This window comes from Vicia villosa, linkage group LG4 (genome assembly GCF_029867415.1).
Source record: "Vicia villosa cultivar HV-30 ecotype Madison, WI linkage group LG4, Vvil1.0, whole genome shotgun sequence".
In the NCBI taxonomy this organism is placed as follows: Eukaryota; Viridiplantae; Streptophyta; class Magnoliopsida; order Fabales; family Fabaceae; genus Vicia; species Vicia villosa.
In genome coordinates this window covers 26075317-26093765 of record NC_081183.1, presented here as the reverse complement: position 1 = coordinate 26093765, position 18449 = coordinate 26075317, and the positions used below count along the sequence as shown (strand labels likewise).

The 18449-nt window shown below is 35.5% G+C and overlaps 2 long non-coding RNA genes across 2 annotated transcripts; both read right to left on the bottom strand.

The window, feature by feature from the left end:
* Window positions 1–6340: 6340 nt before the first annotated feature.
* Window positions 6341–8722, bottom strand: LOC131598988 (uncharacterized). Its single transcript, XR_009282482.1, has 3 exons — window positions 8561–8722; window positions 8384–8490; window positions 6341–6619 (listed from the first exon to the last, which is right to left on the bottom strand). It is a non-coding gene; the product is annotated as an uncharacterized LOC131598988 (long non-coding RNA).
* A 1975-nt stretch (window positions 8723–10697) lies between these two features.
* LOC131598987 (uncharacterized) lies at window positions 10698–13173 on the bottom strand. Its single transcript, XR_009282481.1, has 3 exons — window positions 13036–13173; window positions 12859–12965; window positions 10698–11094 (listed from the first exon to the last, which is right to left on the bottom strand). It is a non-coding gene; the product is annotated as an uncharacterized LOC131598987 (long non-coding RNA).
* Between the last annotated feature and the right edge of the window lie 5276 nt (window positions 13174–18449).

Genomic DNA, 18449 nt, shown 5'->3' with positions numbered 1-18449 from the left:
GTGTTATCTGAAATGACCAGGTGTGTTGTGTATTGTGGATAAATGTTGTCGGTTTTTTAAAAGCTTTTAGTTTTTGAAAACGTCGATGTGACGCCCTTTTGAATTATATGCATGCTTATTCTCTGATTTTACGTTAAATATTTTGGGGTATAAAGGGGGTGTTACATTAGTGGTATCAGAGCATGGTCGACCAGTTGGTCAATAGTCGTTAATATTTTCTAATCCTGTTGTATTTGATTCGTGTATCTGACACGATCAATACTGTTTGTCTGATTGTTTGGCTATTTACGATGGTTGCAAGAAGGAATGGTGACATTAATGTTGAGGCAGTGATAAGGTGGACTAGTGCGATTGGACAAGCACCACAAGAGAGTGTCGGTTATGGAGGAAAGGATGAGTTCCGTGCTTTTGGAGACTTCCTAACGTGCAATTCGCCGACCTTTAAAGGAGAGTATAGACCGGACAAAGCACAAGCATGGATGAGAGAAATTGAGAAGATCTTTCAAGTCATGATTTGTACTGATGTACAGAAAATACGGTTTGGTACTCACATGCTGACGAACGGGGCTGACGATTGGTGGAGTTATACTGTGCTAAGATTTGAAGAGAAAGTTATGGAAGTTACTTGGACTCTTTTCTATGATGCATTTTTGGAAAACTATTTTCCAGAAGATGTGCGTGGAAAGAAAGATGTAAGATTTCTAAAGTTGAAACGAGAAGGAGGACAATTACGTGGGAAACCATATGATGACAAGAGGAAACAATCTGGTTTTGGCAAGAAGCTAAGTCGGGGAGGAACTTCTACTCCACTTAAGTGTTTCAGATGTGGTGTTGAAGGTCATCGTGTTGTTGATTGTGGTAAGGACTCGGTGACATGTTTCAAGTGTAACAATATTGGTCACAAAGCACACAAGTGTATAATTGGTTCGAGTGCGATTTGTTACAATTGTGGTGAGCAAGGTCACATTAGTACCAAATGTGATAAGCCAAAGAAGGAACAAGCGAAAGGAAAAGTACTTGCGTTGTCTGGTACTAAGACCACTGCTAAGGAGAGGTTAATCTGAGGTACGTACTTTATTATTGATGATAGTGCAACATATACTTTCATTCTTTGGATTGTGCTATGAGATTGGATCTTGTTTTATCTGTTACGCGTAGAAGTATGGTTATTGATACTCTTTCTATGAATTTTATTCTACTTCCTTATGTGTTGAATTATTCGTTGAGCATTTTTTGTAGAGATTTTGGAATTGACTTAGCTTGTCTCTGTGAGTTCAATTTGATGAGAATATTGATATGAGTTGTTTGGGGTTAAATCGAGTAATTGTAACCTCAAGAGAGATTTTGGTATCGGTAGTTTAGGTGGTTTTGAATACAAGATCTGAAGGAACGATATTGTAGTTTAGTAATGGAGGTTTATGTTTCATTATGATTGTCGACTGTCTATTGACAAATTGAGGACTTGATCACCCTTAATCTATTGTTGATAGGAGACGAGATTGTATTGGACGAGATAGACTTGTCTTACTAATTTGGTAGTGTGTAAAACGACTAGGAAGAAGTTGAAGGGTCAAGTTGAGGAGTTATATGAGAAGAGGTTCATTTGTCTGAGTGTATAGTCGTATAGTCGCGTCTGTTTTATCGATTAAGAAGAAAGAAGGTTCTATGAGGTGACATTTCTTGAGGACATTTTGATTCTAAGAGTGAAGATGATCATGTTGAGCATTTAAGGATTGTGTTATCGGTGTTGAAAGAGAAGAAGTTTTATGCGAGGTTTTCTGAATGTGAGCTTTGGTTAAAGGAAGAGAATTTCTTTAGAGTTGTGATTTCGAGCTTAGGTGTGCTGATGCAGATATCGACAAGCGGTAGTTTATGCTCCAAGGCAACTTAAAGTTCATGAGAGAAATGATTCAACGTATGAATGTGAGTTATCCGCCGTGGGATTTATTTTGAAACTTAAGAGGCATTATTTGTTTGGATCAAGATTTGATGTGTATAGCGATCACAACAGTTTGAAGTACTTGTTCGAACAAAAGGAGTTGAATATGAGGCAAATGAAATGGTTGGAATTCTTGAAAGATTATTGAATTACCATCATGGAAAAGCTAATATTGTAGCCGGTGCATTGAGTAGGAAATCATTGCATATGTCTATGTGTGATGATTCGAGAATTGGAATTGTTGGAAAAATTTAGAGATTTGAGTTTGGTTTGTGAAGCGACGTCTTTGTGTATTAAGATTGGTATGTTGAAGCTTACGTGTGGCATTCTTTATGAGATTAGAGAAGGTCAGAAATCGGATTTGAAATTTGTTGACAAGATGACATTGATTAATTGAGGAAAAGATGGTGATTTTTGGATTGAGAAGAAGGGTGTTATGAGATGTCGTGATCGAGTTTATATCACGGATGTTTCGAATTTGAGAAAGAGAATTTTGGATGAAGAGCATCGAATAATTGTGAAGCGATTTGGGTCATTGTGGATAGATTGACGAAATGTGCTCATTTTATCCCGATAAAGATGGATTATTCGATGGAGAGACTTGCTAAGTTTGAAATCGAGTGAACGGTGTGTTTGCATGGTATTCCATTCGAGTATTGGAGTAGCATCCTTGGAAACTTGTATGGTTAAAGATGTGGAAAGTTTCGTATTGGTATGAATCGGGAGAGAGTAAGTGTGGTTTCGGTGTCGAAGTGGTTGTGTCGATTGAATTTTCGAGGACGAAAATATTCTAAGTGGAGGAGAGTTGTAACATCCCGATTTTTATTAATATTTTTATTAATTATATTAGTAATTATATTAGTAATTATATTATTTGTTTTTTTAAATAATTATTTGCTTAATTTAGCCATTTCTGATGTTTATTGAAATTTTCGCGTTTTGGGACGATTTAGTCGGTATTAGTTCGGGATAGCGGATCAATATTTAATCGAAAATTTTAATATTTTTAGTATTAGAAATATTAATGAGTTAATATTTAGCGTTTTGAGAATTTTCCGAGTAATTAAGATTAGACCGGAAATATGAGACATTGAGTTATTAGAGGATTTTATTCGTATATATTTTATTATATTAATTTATTTTACTTGGTGTGTTAAATAACTATTTAATTGTTATGAGATATAATAATTAATTGAATTAATTAACTTTGTGTGTATTGGTGTTTATTTAGTTTATTGAACTAAATAGATATATTAAGAGATTATATTTCATTGGGCCTATTTATTAGAGTTAGAAGTAAATAGGGTGTTATTTTTTAAGCCCAATATGACATAAGATAGTAAAGGTGGGAGAGAGTAGTCATAGAATTTCATTTTCATTTGCTGAATTTTTTTGAGAAAAGAATAGAAGGAGAGGAGAAGAGGAGAAGAACAAGAACACAAGCTAGGGTTTGAAGAATCAAAGAGGTAAGGGGGAGAATCCCTATTATTATGGGTTAGTATAATTGGGTCAATGGGTAGAAACATATTTAGGTTGAAATCCCTAATTTTTATAGTTTTGAAATTGTTAGGTTTTGATGAGTAATCCTTAATATATGATGATTAAATGTGTTTGAATTGATAAATTGGGTGACAATTCTTTAATATTGTAAGTGACACTTATGGTTAGAAACCAAGGTAATTGTTTTGGTACTGTTCATTCATAAAGATAGAAGTTGGTACGTTAAAGCAATTGCATCTGTTTCCTAGAAATTGGTACTCTTTCATTGCATCTGTTTCATAGAAATTGGTACTCTTTCATTCATAGAAATTTATAATGTATCCAAAATTCATTCAAAAGACATTATACATGTCCTGTAACTACTTTCATCCATATGCATATATATTGCTTCGTCAATAGAGAAAAATATATAACCTGCATCCACACCTTTCAATTCATAAATTGATCTCATCAGATATATACTGTAGGTTTTATAACCAGTGTTGGCAATAGAGTTCTATTCCTGTGCACATATTGTAGCAACTATGTTTTATGTTTCGATAGACATAACAATTTGGTGTAGTTGCATACAAATACATTTGTATATATTAGAGTCATGAGACATTATGTTAAGAACTGTCAATAGTGTTTAGGTGTGTAGCACATGCTTAGAGGGGTTATGAAAGGTATAGCAAACTAGTACACTCATTCCAATTTATGAGCTAGTTATGGTGATAGAATAAAGCATGCATCAGTAAGATATTTTGAGAATTGTAATATATATTGAATTTTAATGTTAATAAGTAGAGTTAGTTAAAAATAAACATAAATGAATAGATAAAGAATTGTCAATAGAATGTTTATCGGTAAATTACAATATTTTGAGAATTTATCCGTAATTGTGTTTTTGGCTCGAATATTTATGTTGAGAATAATATATTGCTATGTCAATGAAGTTGTTTTGATAAGGTGTATATTCATATATATGTGGTAAATGTGAATTGACATGAGATAGTATGGATACTAGTGTTAATTGGATTTTGTGAATCGTAATTAATTAATTGGCCTTTTATATGTGAATGATATGTATGTGTTGTGAATGTTGTGTACAATTGGTGGATAATTCATCGAGTTGAATTATTCTGATATGCGGAATGTTAAGATGGTAGAGACGATCTTAATTGCATAATTGGTTGGTAATTGTACATTCATTCATGGCATAGTCGGCTTTATTGTGGAAGCGGTGAAACTGTGATTTCACATGGTATTAGACGGTGATCCTTGAATGGAAATAGACGTAGTTTACGTTGATCCTTAATTGGAAACATGCGTAGTGGCTTTGATCTTGTCCTGATCGGAAGCGGCTTGGATTCTAGAGTGAATTCGGAAAGCGGTAAACTATATGTTTACATTTGGTGGCTTCGATCTTGTCCGGATCTGAAGCGTGGCTAGATTCTATATGAATCGGAAGCGGTGGAACTTTGGGTCCACATTGGGTACCACATGCATTGAGTCACATGTTTTGCATTGAGTCACATTGAGGTTATGTGGTGTTTGAATATATGCATTTATGTGATTGTTATGTGTACATGAGATGTGATAATTGGATTTGGTGATGTTTGGACACATGACTTGGTAAAATATATGATTATGTGATAATTATAGTTATGTGTATTATTTGGGAATATAGTATTGGAATTTAATATTATACTCCTTGAGTTTTGATGTATGCTTGTAACATGTGAAATAAATGTTGGTTAGTATTATTTACATGGTTATATAAGTGTGATGAATTCCCATAACTGTTGATTAAATCATTGTATCTTATTATACTTTCTTCATAATGATTCGTATTCTCACCCTTCTGTTTTAATGTTGCCCTCGTTTGGCGACATGTAGGTTCTGGCGATTAGTAGTTCGTACGAGATTTAGTCGGAGAGCTTCCGAGTTTGTTTGATGATTAAGTAGCGAGTCAATGCTCTGGTCATGTAACACTGGGTAGACTAGGCGTGTTGAACTCATGTTTCTATTTGGTTATGTATTATGTTACAACTTGTGAACTTGTTATTTGGCTACTTGTTGTTTGAGAGGCTTTCAAGCCAAATATTCTGATTATGGTTTATTTTAAGTTGAGATGACTATTGAGATATGATCATGGAATGAGACATGAATCATTTTATGAAATACATGAGTATTTAGTATTTTCCGTTGTGAATGCATATTCTGAATGAATTATGATTAAATGTTAGGTGTTATCTGAAATGACCAGGTGTGTTGTGTATTGTGGATAAATGTTGTCGGTTTTTTAAAAGCTTTTAGTTTTTGAAAACGTCGATGTGACGCCCTTTTGAATTATATGCATGCTTATTCTCTGATTTTACGTTAAATATTTTGGGGTATAAAGGGGGGTGTTACAGGTTTGACAATAGGAATGTCAAACCCCATGGCTCTTAATTCTAACCCTTGATGATTTAACAGACGTAGATTTGATCGGGCAAATTTTGGGGTATGACAGCTGCCCCTGTTCAATCTTCTTAAACCTGAAGATTCAGATAGGCACGTCTGCCTATCGTGATCTAAAGGTAGAAGATGATTGGACAGTGAAATGCCCTGAAATTTGCATGGGAAGAAATTTCGTAGGAGATGGGCTTACAGATGCCACTCTGGGTAAATATCCCTTCTTTCTCTTCTTTTTTTTTTACTGTGAAGCAGATGCTCTTTTTTTTTTTGAAGGAGCTACATATTTAGATCGTAGCGTGGCCTAAAAAGGCAACCTTGACTTTATGTGTAACACCCCATTTTCTACCCGACATTTATATTAAAAATCAGAGTGCTAAAATTTTCAAACATATCACAGGATGTCACATTTCAACATAAAACAACAAAGCAACCTGTATTTCTTTTAATATGATACATAGCATTCGGCTGAACAACTCACAACATATTTATTCATAGGAACATAACAACCTTTTTAATATTAAAACCACATAATTACAACTTCCAACTTATAGATCAGTTAGCAACTTTATTCAACTAAAACATCGTTCAATTTATAATTATTCAACAATTAGTAATAACAGCAACTTAGAAACAACACATAAACATCCCCCGAGTGCTACGTATCAGAGCAAGACCAACTCGAACTAACAGTAACTAAAGACTTCATAAAGTTACTTCACTTCCACAGCTATTCTTGAGTACCTGCTCAGTTACCCATAATAGGTAACATCATTACAGAAGGGGTGAGATATCCAACAATATAAGCAAGCGTATGATAAATAATATATTAAGATTAGATTATACAATATCACCACTTCATACTTATTCAAACAACAGTTATAATAACAAATAGCAACAACGGTTATAATAATTATTTACCAACAACAATTATGATAACAATATTCAGTAACAAGTATAACAATAATTAGTAACAACAATTAGCAACAACAACTATAACAATAGTTATAATAATTATTTCACAATTTAAATCATCATAACTTAATAACAACAACCACTTATAACAACAACAACTTACAACAACGACAACTTATATCAACAACAACAACAACGAAACAACAACAACTTCAAATGCGACTCAACTGTGCAAATGCATGTGGTACCATTTGGAGTAAAACTCCCAACTTAAACATATGCCAGGTTATCGAGGCATTTCAACAAGGCGTAAGCCTTCAACGTGGTGCCATTAAGGCCAAGGCATAAGCCTTCAACTTTTCAACGTGGTGCCATCAAGGCCAACTTAAACAATGCAAATGTATGCATGCAACAACAACCACAACGTCACAACAACAACAAAGCAACAACGACAACAATTCAACACTGTACCAACATTAGAGGTACTCAACGTCGCTTCAACACTGGCCATAGGCCTACAACTTAGTCAACATATCGACAACAACTTATATCAACAAATTGTATGAAGCAACAACTTATAGAAATAACAACAACACAACATAAGTAACAACATGCAATTCAATCATACAAGTTCATACAACATGCAATTCAATCACACAAGTTCATACAACATGCACACGATTAATAGCGTACACTCGGTTCGACAATTACACAACATTACACACGAAAATGTATATCAATTCAACAAAATTCATCTACTGTGTTTGAAAATATTTTTATAAGATAGAACATAATTTTAGCTTTTCAACGGTCCAAACGGCACGTCAAATGGACACCCGAGTCAAAAGTTATGAATTTTCTAAGTTTCCGGAAAGCGCAAACACCGGTATCATACACCGAAACAACAAAACTTCATCACACACCAATTAAATTTTATTTCGAGAACATGTAACTATTTTTATAAGAAAATACACATTATTAGCTTTCTAGCGCTTCGAACGGGGACTCAAACGGACTTATGGATCAAAAGATATGAATTTTTGAAGTTTTCTCCAAAACTAGATTTTTGCTCAGGAACAGCTACGGGTTTTATGCATTTTTTCATTAAAATTCAACCAATTCAATTATTTTTCATAAAACAAACACATATTCATTCATACCTAACATATAGTAGTGAATTGGAATCATAAAACATGAATTTTAACACATTGATTTTGATCCCAAATCTCAAACCCCATCATACTAAATCCCTATAACTCAACCCAAAAACTCAATTTTCCTCCTTCGGTTCAGTTGCAAATCAATTTCGACCAACACAGACATAGCACTATAATAGTTATACTCAACCAACATTAATCCGTTTTTCTGCACTTAATTCCTCAATAATAATAATTATAAACCCTAGGTTAATTTCCCACAACAATTGATTGAACTTTTATAACCTTATTCACAGACATCAATCAATTTCAACATCAACAAAATTCAATCTCAAAGATACAAACAACCACACAAAACAGAGACAATCCATACAATCATAACCCCCACATATCATTCATCATAATCCCGTTTATAGAGCTAGAACCTCACCCTTACCTTGGATATGAGATTTCTCTACTCTCCCGGTTGCCATAGCTTATGCCACCGCTTCCAACTTTTCTCCGAAAATCTTTTCTAACAACGTGCAGAGACGCACCAAAAATCTGTTCGGAAATCGCTTTGTCAGACGGACTTAAAATCATCAAAACGAAAATCGCTCCGGTCAGAAGTTACCTCTACGAGTCTGGAACGTTGTGTCCAAGAACCGCGACGATCCAACGGTTGGATTGGGAGAAACGTCCATTTTACTAAAGTGTCTCACTGCAGAAACTTGCTGCGAAAATTGGACTTCCTCTAGCTTTTCTCTTCCGCCATGGCTCTCTTCTTCACCTCTCCTCTTTCTCCAACTTTTCTTCTTTCTCCACGTCTATTGAGACCTAACTTCTCTTCTTATTTCCTTTATTTTATTATAATTATTATTATAATTATAATCTTCAGTTGGGCTTACTAATTAACACCCCCATGATTACTATCACCAACGCAATGTCTAAGCCCACTTAAATAAAACACTCTCATAATCCATAATATTAATTCTATTATTATTTCTCTCCACCAAACTGACTAACTACCGACTATAAAATAAATCGTCCAAACCACCAACTCAACATATTCAATATCATTCTCTACGGCTTAAATCAACTTAAATTAATAATAGTCCATTATAGTAATATTATCTCTAATATTATTCTCCGATTAAACCGACTAATTTCTCGATCATTAATTTATCCGCCCAACACAACGCATAATTTCAATTACGCCTCTTATAATAATGCCAATAATTCTAACTTCGACTAATTCCAACAAATAATTTCCTTATACAATTTAATTAAATAATTAATTAAATTCCGGATGTTACAACTCTCCCCCACTTAGAATATTTTCGTCCTCGAAAATTCTATCCACCAACTCCAACCTCAACTTCATTCCACATCATCATTTTGTCAGGTCACTCCCATAATAACCTCAAAGTAACCAATTTAATCAACTTCATGATATCTCAGGATATCATTCGCAACCTACGGTAACCAACAACAACATTACTGCAACAACGACTAAATTATTATAATACTAATCTGACAACATAACTTGACCGATAACCACTCAACTCATCATTGACCAATGACTTACAAGAAATCCTATTTCAATCAGCACTATTTACAAGGAAACACAACACTCTGGCACATCACGCTTCAGATGCGCAACTCTGATCATCCATCTTAATTCACCGTCCTCATTAGAGTTTCTATCAACTTATAATTTACAAGCTTTACCCGAGCCTCAGTTTTTTTTCCTCAACATTAACCGCTTTCTGCGTCATCGAGATAGTAAAATAAGTCTATAACACCCAATACAATTCCGTCTACTATCAACAAGAGATTAAGGGTGATCAAGTCCTTAATTTGTCAATAAATATCCGACAATCGTAATGGAGTATAACTATTATTACCAACTACAAAATGTTCCTTCAGAAATTGCACTTACACCACCAAAAGAATCATAGTTCAACATCTGCAAAACCATCTGAATCCGCTAACACCGACGTCTTACGACTTTATACTACCACACGCCTTGTGATACTATCAGAACAAAATTCCCTTGTGCTATCATCATCAGCACTCTTCATTCTTGAAGTTATGCTCTTCGAACTTCTAACAATTGCAACAACTCCTATAATTACTTACTAACAATCCATAACAAGATCTACAATAATCCTACACTTAATCATTGTTCCTTCGTCAACAGTTGACAAGATATCTACTCAAACGGACAATTTCATTTCTTTCCAACATAATCCTGCCACCAATAAATTTGTTACAGATGCTGCCACTATTTTTATAAGAAAATTCATCTTGTTATCTTTCCAACGCTTCAAACGGGACTCAAATTGGACGTCCAGAACTCCAGTTATGAATTTTCGAAGTTTCACAATGATTCAGAAATTTTCCTACGTTTTGCTTACGGAAATTTCACTCAAAAACTCATTCTCTTCAACTTAATCACTTTCCAAACAGTCCTTAACATAACTCCTCGCTCCCAAACTTTTTAAAACTCGAGAGCCAATTCTTTCGGTGAACTTCAGTTTCCGAAACACCAAGATAACAATCTTCTCTGCAACTTCCAACTAAAACACATCTGAGAAGCAACTCTTCTCCCCCAGTTCGCTCAAACTAATACCTGCAACAACTAGAAAACAACAAGTACTGACAGTGTTTCACACACTTGTCGCGTACAGAGGAATAAACAACATTAGACGACTCTGGCCGGACAGACCGACCTGCTCTGATACCACTAATGTAACACCCCATTTTCTACCCGACATTTATATTAAAAATCAGAGTGCTAAAATTTTCAAACATATCACAGGATGTCACATTTCAACATAAAACAACAAAGCAACCTGTATTTCTTTTAATATGATACATAGCATTCGGCTGAACAACTCACAACATATTTATTCATAGGAACATAACAACCTTTTTAATATTAAAACCACATAATTACAACTTCCAACTTATAGATCAGTTAGCAACTTTATTCAACTAAAACATCGTTCAATTTATAATTATTCAACAATTAGTAATAACAGCAACTTAGAAACAACACATAAACATCCCCCGAGTGCTACGTATCAGAGCAAGACCAACTCGAACTAACAGTAACTAAAGACTTCATAAAGTTACTTCACTTCCACAGCTATTCTTGAGTACCTGCTCAATTACCCATAATAGGTAACATCATTACAGAAGGGGTGAGATATCCAACAATATAAGCAAGCGTATGATAAATAATATATTAAGATTAGATTATACAATATCACCACTTCATACTTATTCAAACAACAGTTATAATAACAAATAGCAACAACGGTTATAATAATTATTTACCAACAACAATTATGATAACAATATTCAGTAACAAGTATAACAATAATTAGTAACAACAATTAGCAACAACAACTATAACAATAGTTATAATAATTATTTCACAATTTAAATCATCATAACTTAATAACAACAACCACTTATAACAACAACAACTTACAACAACGACAACTTATATCAACAACAACAACAACGAAACAACAACAACTTCAAATGCGACTCAACTGTGCAAATGCATGTGGTACCATTTGGAGTAAAACTCCCAACTTAAACATATGCCAGGTTATCGAGGCATTTCAACAAGGCGTAAGCCTTCAACGTGGTGCCATTAAGGCCAAGGCATAAGCCTTCAACTTTTCAACGTGGTGCCATCAAGGCCAACTTAAACAATGCAAATGTATGCATGCAACAACAACCACAACGTCACAACAACAACAAAGCAACAACGACAACAATTCAACACTGTACCAACATTAGAGGTACTCAACGTCGCTTCAACACTGGCCATAGGCCTACAACTTAGTCAACATATCGACAACAACTTATATCAACAAATTGTATGAAGCAACAACTTATAGAAATAACAACAACACAACATAAGTAACAACATGCAATTCAATCATACAAGTTCATACAACATGCAATTCAATCACACAAGTTCATACAACATGCACACGATTAATAGCGTACACTCGGTTCGACAATTACACAACATTACAAACGAAAATGTATATCAATTCAACAAAATTCATCTACTGTGTTTGAAAATATTTTTATAAGATAGAACATAATTTTAGCTTTTCAACGGTCCAAACGGCACGTCAAATGGACACCCGAGTCAAAAGTTATGAATTTTCTAAGTTTCCGGAAAGCGCAAACACCGGTATCATACACCGAAACAACAAAACTTCATCACACACCAATTAAATTTTATTTCGAGAACATGTAACTATTTTTATAAGAAAATACACATTATTAGCTTTCTAGCGCTTCGAACGGGGACTCAAACGGACTTATGGATCAAAAGATATGAATTTTTGAAGTTTTCTCCAAAACTAGATTTTTGCTCAGGAACAGCTACGGGTTTTATGCATTTTTTCATTAAAATTCAACCAATTCAATTATTTTTCATAAAACAAACACATATTCATTCATACCTAACATATAGTAGTGAATTGGAATCATAAAACATGAATTTTAACACATTGATTTTGATCCCAAATCTCAAACCCCATCATACTAAATCCCTATAACTCAACCCAAAAACTCAATTTTCCTCCTTCGATTCAGTTGCAAATCAATTTCGACCAACACAGACATAGCACTATAATAGTTATACTCAACCAACATTAATCCGTTTTTCTGCACTTAATTCCTCAATAATAATAATTATAAACCCTAGGTTAATTTCCCACAACAATTGATTGAACTTTTATAACCTTATTCACAGACATCAATCAATTTCAACATCAACAAAATTCAATCTCAAAGATACAAACAACCACACAAAACAGAGACAATCCATACAATCATAACCCCCACATATCATTCATCATAATCCCGTTTATAGAGCTAGAACCTCACCCTTACCTTGGATATGAGATTTCTCTACTCTCCCGGTTGCCATAGCTTATGCCACCGCTTCCAACTTTTCTCCGAAAATCTTTTCTAACAACGTGCAGAGACGCACCAAAAATCTGTTCGGAAATCGCTTTGTCAGACGGACTTAAAATCATCAAAACGAAAATCGCTCCGGTCAGAAGTTACCTCTACGAGTCTGGAACGTTGTGTCCAAGAACCGCGACGATCCAACGGTTGGATTGGGAGAAACGTCCATTTTACTAAAGTGTCTCACTGCAGAAACTTGCTGCGAAAATTGGACTTCCTCTAGCTTTTCTCTTCCGCCATGGCTCTCTTCTTCACCTCTCCTCTTTCTCCAACTTTTCTTCTTTCTCCACGTCTATTGAGACCTAACTTCTCTTCTTATTTCCTTTATTTTATTATAATTATTATTATAATTATAATCTTCAGTTGGGCTTACTAATTAACACCCCCATGATTACTATCACCAACGCAATGTCTAAGCCCACTTAAATAAAACACTCTCATAATCCATAATATTAATTCTATTATTATTTCTCTCCACCAAACTGACTAACTACCGACTATAAAATAAATCGTCCAAACCACCAACTCAACATATTCAATATCATTCTCTACGGCTTAAATCAACTTAAATTAATAATAGTCCATTATAGTAATATTATCTCTAATATTATTCTCCGATTAAACCGACTAATTTCTCGATCATTAATTTATCCGCCCAACACAACGCATAATTTCAATTACGCCTCTTATAATAATGCCAATAATTCTAACTTCGACTAATTCCAACAAATAATTTCCTTATACAATTTAATTAAATAATTAATTAAATTCCGGGTGTTACATTATGCAATGTTTATGATGTATGCGATGTATGATGCAGTGAGCTTCTCAAAATAAATGAGATCCATGTATGTATATGCACTACGTATTAATGACGTATGTTAGTTGAATGATGCATGACTATTAGCTATGTTAGTTGAAGTATGTTAGTAATTCTGAAAAGAAAGATAAAACCTTTGTGTGTTATTGATGATGTTTTGAAAGATATCACTGCCGAGGGACTAACGTGATAAAAAATCCAATTGAGAAACCCTTCTGTAGATCCTTGTTGTGAAATCCTTTGTAAAACCCTGTTTGCCTGGAAAAGCACCTAGAAAGGATGGAATACGTCTTAAAGAAGACTGCCTAGAAAGGTTCCTGAAAAGGAGTGATTTGATTGTAGAATGACCACTATGTGGTTGAAATGTATTGATAACTCCGTGTAGAAAATTCTGCACCAATAGGATCGTTTGCAAGGGTTATCGCAAACTCACCCGCACCAATAGGATCATTTGCGAGGGTTATCGCAAACTCACCTGCACCAATAGGATCATTTGTGAGGGTTATCGCAAACTCACCTACACCATTAGGATCATTTGCTAGGGTTATAGCAAACTCACCTGCACCAATAGGATCATTTGCGAGGGTTATCACAAACTCACCTGCACCATTAGGATCATTTGCTAGGGTTATAGCAAACTCACCTGCACCAATAGGATCATTTGCGAGGGTTATCGCAAACTCACCTGCACCAATAGGATTATTTGCGAGGGTTATCGCAAACTCACCTGCACCAATAGGATCATTTGCGAGGGTTATCGCAAACTCACCTGCACCATTAGGATGATTTGCTAGGGTTATAGCAAACTCACCTGCACCAATAGGATCATTTGCAAGGGTTATCGCAAACTCACCTGCACCATTAGGATCATTTGCTAGGGTTATAGCAAACTCACCTGCACCAATAGGATCACTTGCGAGGGTTATCGCAAACTCACCTGCACCAATAGGACTATTGGGTTTTGCTGTAACAGTTAGATGGAAACTGACTACCAAACGAGAATTGGATTTTTATGTACCAGTCAGACGGGAACTGACTACCAAACGAGAATTGGATTTAATTGTACCAGTCAGACGGGAACTGACTACCAAACAAGAATTGGATTTGATGTACTAGTCTGACGGGAACTGACTACCAAACGAGAATTGGATTTAATTGTACTAGTCAGACGGGAACTGACTACCAAACGAGAATTGGATTTTGATTGATTGCCAGACAGGAACTGGGTTTTGTTGTGATTTTCCAGGACGAGAACTGGACTTTGAAATGATTTTCCAGGGCAAGAACTGGACTTTGAAATTATTTGGATTGCTAATGAAAATTGGACCTCTGTGATATGTAGTATGTGAATGCCCTAGATGATATGCATATGCTAATGCGTATGTATGATGTTGATGCTGATGTCAACCCCAAGATTTTATCTCCTTATTGAACTTTGTTTAAACCATATTTGCACCTATACCTCGGTTATGCCGGCTTGGTAATGTTTATGCATGTGGATAATGCTTATGCATATGTTGATTGATGTAATGAGTGGAACGAAATAATGTCTTCTATAAGACTACTGAAAAGGTTTTTAGCAAGGATATGAAAATTTGTCTTGAAGAAGACTACCTGTAAAGGCTTTTATCAAGGATGAGGAATGTCTTAAAGAAGACTACTTGGAAAGATTGAACAATGTCTTAAAAGACTACCAAAAAAGGTTCTTAGAAAGTATAGAAATTTGTCTTAAAGAAGACCACCTGGAAAGGCTGGAAGATGTCTTAAAAAGGACTACCTAAAAAGGTTTTTGGAAATTATAGAAATTTGTCTTAAAGAAGACCACCTGGAAAGGCTGAAAGATGTCTTAAAAAGGACTACCTAAAAAGGAATGTCTTGAAGAAGACTATCTAAAAAGGTTCCTGAAAAGGATGACAATTTGTCTTGAAGAAGACTACCTAAAAAGGCTCTTGGAAATAGCGATGATTGTCTTAGAGAAGACTACCTAGAAAGGTTCTTAGAAAAAGAATGTCTTAAAAAGCCTACCTAAAAAGGTTCTTGGAAAGTATCGTGAGATTTGTCTTAAAGAAGACTACCTAAAAGGTATGGTGCGATGTATTAACCAATGTATGCAATGCATGACTTATGTGTATTTGCATGATGCTCCAATGATAGGTTGTTGATAACCAAAGCGTATATAGCTTGCTTGGAGTTGTAGGTTTGTTGGATGCTAGCGCAATTTCCTAATCCGTGTTTTTGAACTTTGAGGATCGTAGTTAGGAGAAAAGATTGGTTCGAGGTCGTAAAGTGTGAGAACGCCTTTCCTTTTTGTTGTGCGTCTTGCCCCATTTTAGCCCTTTGAATTACTCCACGCTTTTGAATTTTGAAGTTCTCCAAGTCTTTCACCTTTTTGCAATTCGCACCTTTAACCTTTTCAAGGTCCACTACACCTTTAACCTTTGGAGGTTCTCCACACCTTTAACCTTTCGGGGTTCTCCACACCTTTAACCTTTGAATTGTTCACCTTATGGATTTGATATCCAATGCCAAAATGCTTAGTGGAAAAAGGTGCCTATGATCTCCACGCCATGAAGGAAATGCCCCGAGAAATAATCTTGTCATATGCCTCGATGTTTAGATTGAAGGGTATGCCCTTGATCTCCAGGATATAGAGGGCTATCCATAGTGTTCTATCCTTTGAATTTGAATTCTTCCCATGTTTGACATGCCCCTGATTGTGATTGCTTCGAGGTGTGCCCCAAGTCGATTGAACCTTAGGAAGAATGCCCCTAGTGAATAGGATGTTTGATTGCATGCCCCTGTGATCCTTGAAATTTTGCCCCTGTTTAGGAGAACCCCCTAGATGTGGTTCCCTTATTCCAGAGTCTTTAATAGAAAGGATCACCTTTGATTAACCCATTTCGGGATCTCCTCGATGCTAAGTGTATATTCATAGACGACGTTGTACCTTTTGAGAAGCAACTCCAATGCGACGCGTGTGCAAGTTTTGAAATCGAAGTCCATTATGAATTAGGACTGGATGATTTTAAATGAATGCTTGAAGAAGCGCAGTGGTTAGAAATAGTTTTAACAAACCTAGGAGTCAGTATAATAAATCCTGCTTAGTATGCTTTCATAGTTAACCTTGCCTCAATTAGGACTTTTGAATGTTGTAATTTGGCCTGGTTCATGGTTTTAAGAAACAATGGATATAAGGCTCAAAGTTTATTTATCCCACCCCTTTCTCCATGATGTTCTCCAAATCCTAAAAATTCGCCTAATCCAATGAATGTGCTTTGTTTGTAAGAGAATCGCTTCAGTTTTGATGTTGAGCGGAAGCATTAAGGAAAATCCAAGCACTGATGAAAACGTTGTGAAGATCCAAGCATTGATGTGAAACTTTGATGGTTTAGCAGTCACAAGTTTATCCTTTGTATTTCTCCTTTGTATCCCTTATTTTTGCATGAACCAATGCTTTTGAATTTGATCCATCGGGATGCCCTGATTTTTGCCTAAGTCGTTTTTGTTTTCTTTTATGAACTTTTCCATTTTGACTTAGCGGGCATTTTTTTTCTCCTTTTTTCTTTTGAAAGCTCCTTGGATTTTGAATATTGTGACTGCCACGTTGTATTTGATTTGTAAGCTTCACCTTTGATACTCCCTCGATCTTGAATGATGTAATGAGGAAGGAGATTGTTGTGAATGTTATCTCCATTGCTTCCTCAATCTTGGATGAACGTGAGGACGATGATATGCTTGAACTTTTGCTTGAACCTTTGCTTGAACCTTTGCTTTAATTAACTGATTCTCTTGACAACCAAAACACACCATTGAATTAATCGAAATCTATCCTGCCCCTGGTTGAAATCAAGGTTTATTTGAAAAGTAGAAACAAGCTCCAATTTCTGGCTCGAGGGGGTGACGAGGGATTAACATCCTTATTTCTCCACTGTTTGGGAATTGAAACAATGCATGTACATCCTCGGCTCGGTCTTACCTAGAAAGCATATGTTTAGCTGGACTTAGTTATTTGTATTCGTCATTCTCCCTTAAGTTTGTTAATAATCCTAACCGTGAAATTGAGAATGGCACAGAAGTGCGTGAGTGGAAACTCATAGTAGTGAGTGAATGAATTGACTCCAAAACCTGCGTGGTCATCCCATTAGAATTGCTAATCCGAAGGTACAACTTTTATCCTGAGTGACACTTAGCGATCGTAGGGGTTGAAATTTTGACATGATAAACACCTATTAGTCCTAGGGACAATCTCCTTTGTAAATCCATTGATCTTGTTTTACTCCTTAGCTCCTTAGACTTGTAGAAGTAAGGGCAACCTCGAATTTTCCTTGGGCACGTCAAACCTGTCGGAAATAATTGTAAGCGGTGGGTTTTTGTCGTATCGGAACTTCATGAGTTTCCTTTGACTGAACCTCTTTTGCCTTTTTTTCTAAGGATAGCACCACACCATTTGCAGCCTTCAAAGTTTGTAGATTGGTAGAAAAACCTACGGCCTTTTTGCCCCTTGGTATGAAGTTAGCATATGTCGCATTCCCTCCATCGTAGTCGCGCATTTTTGTTCAGGGTATTTCCCCAGTTGGATTAATCCTTGCCCCCAGATTATCGTAGAGCGTCCTTGTAAGTTTGCTATGTTCGTAGATGAACCCCCTTATGACTAGATACCCCTTGAGTGTATCTACGAGGGAACTTCGTTGTT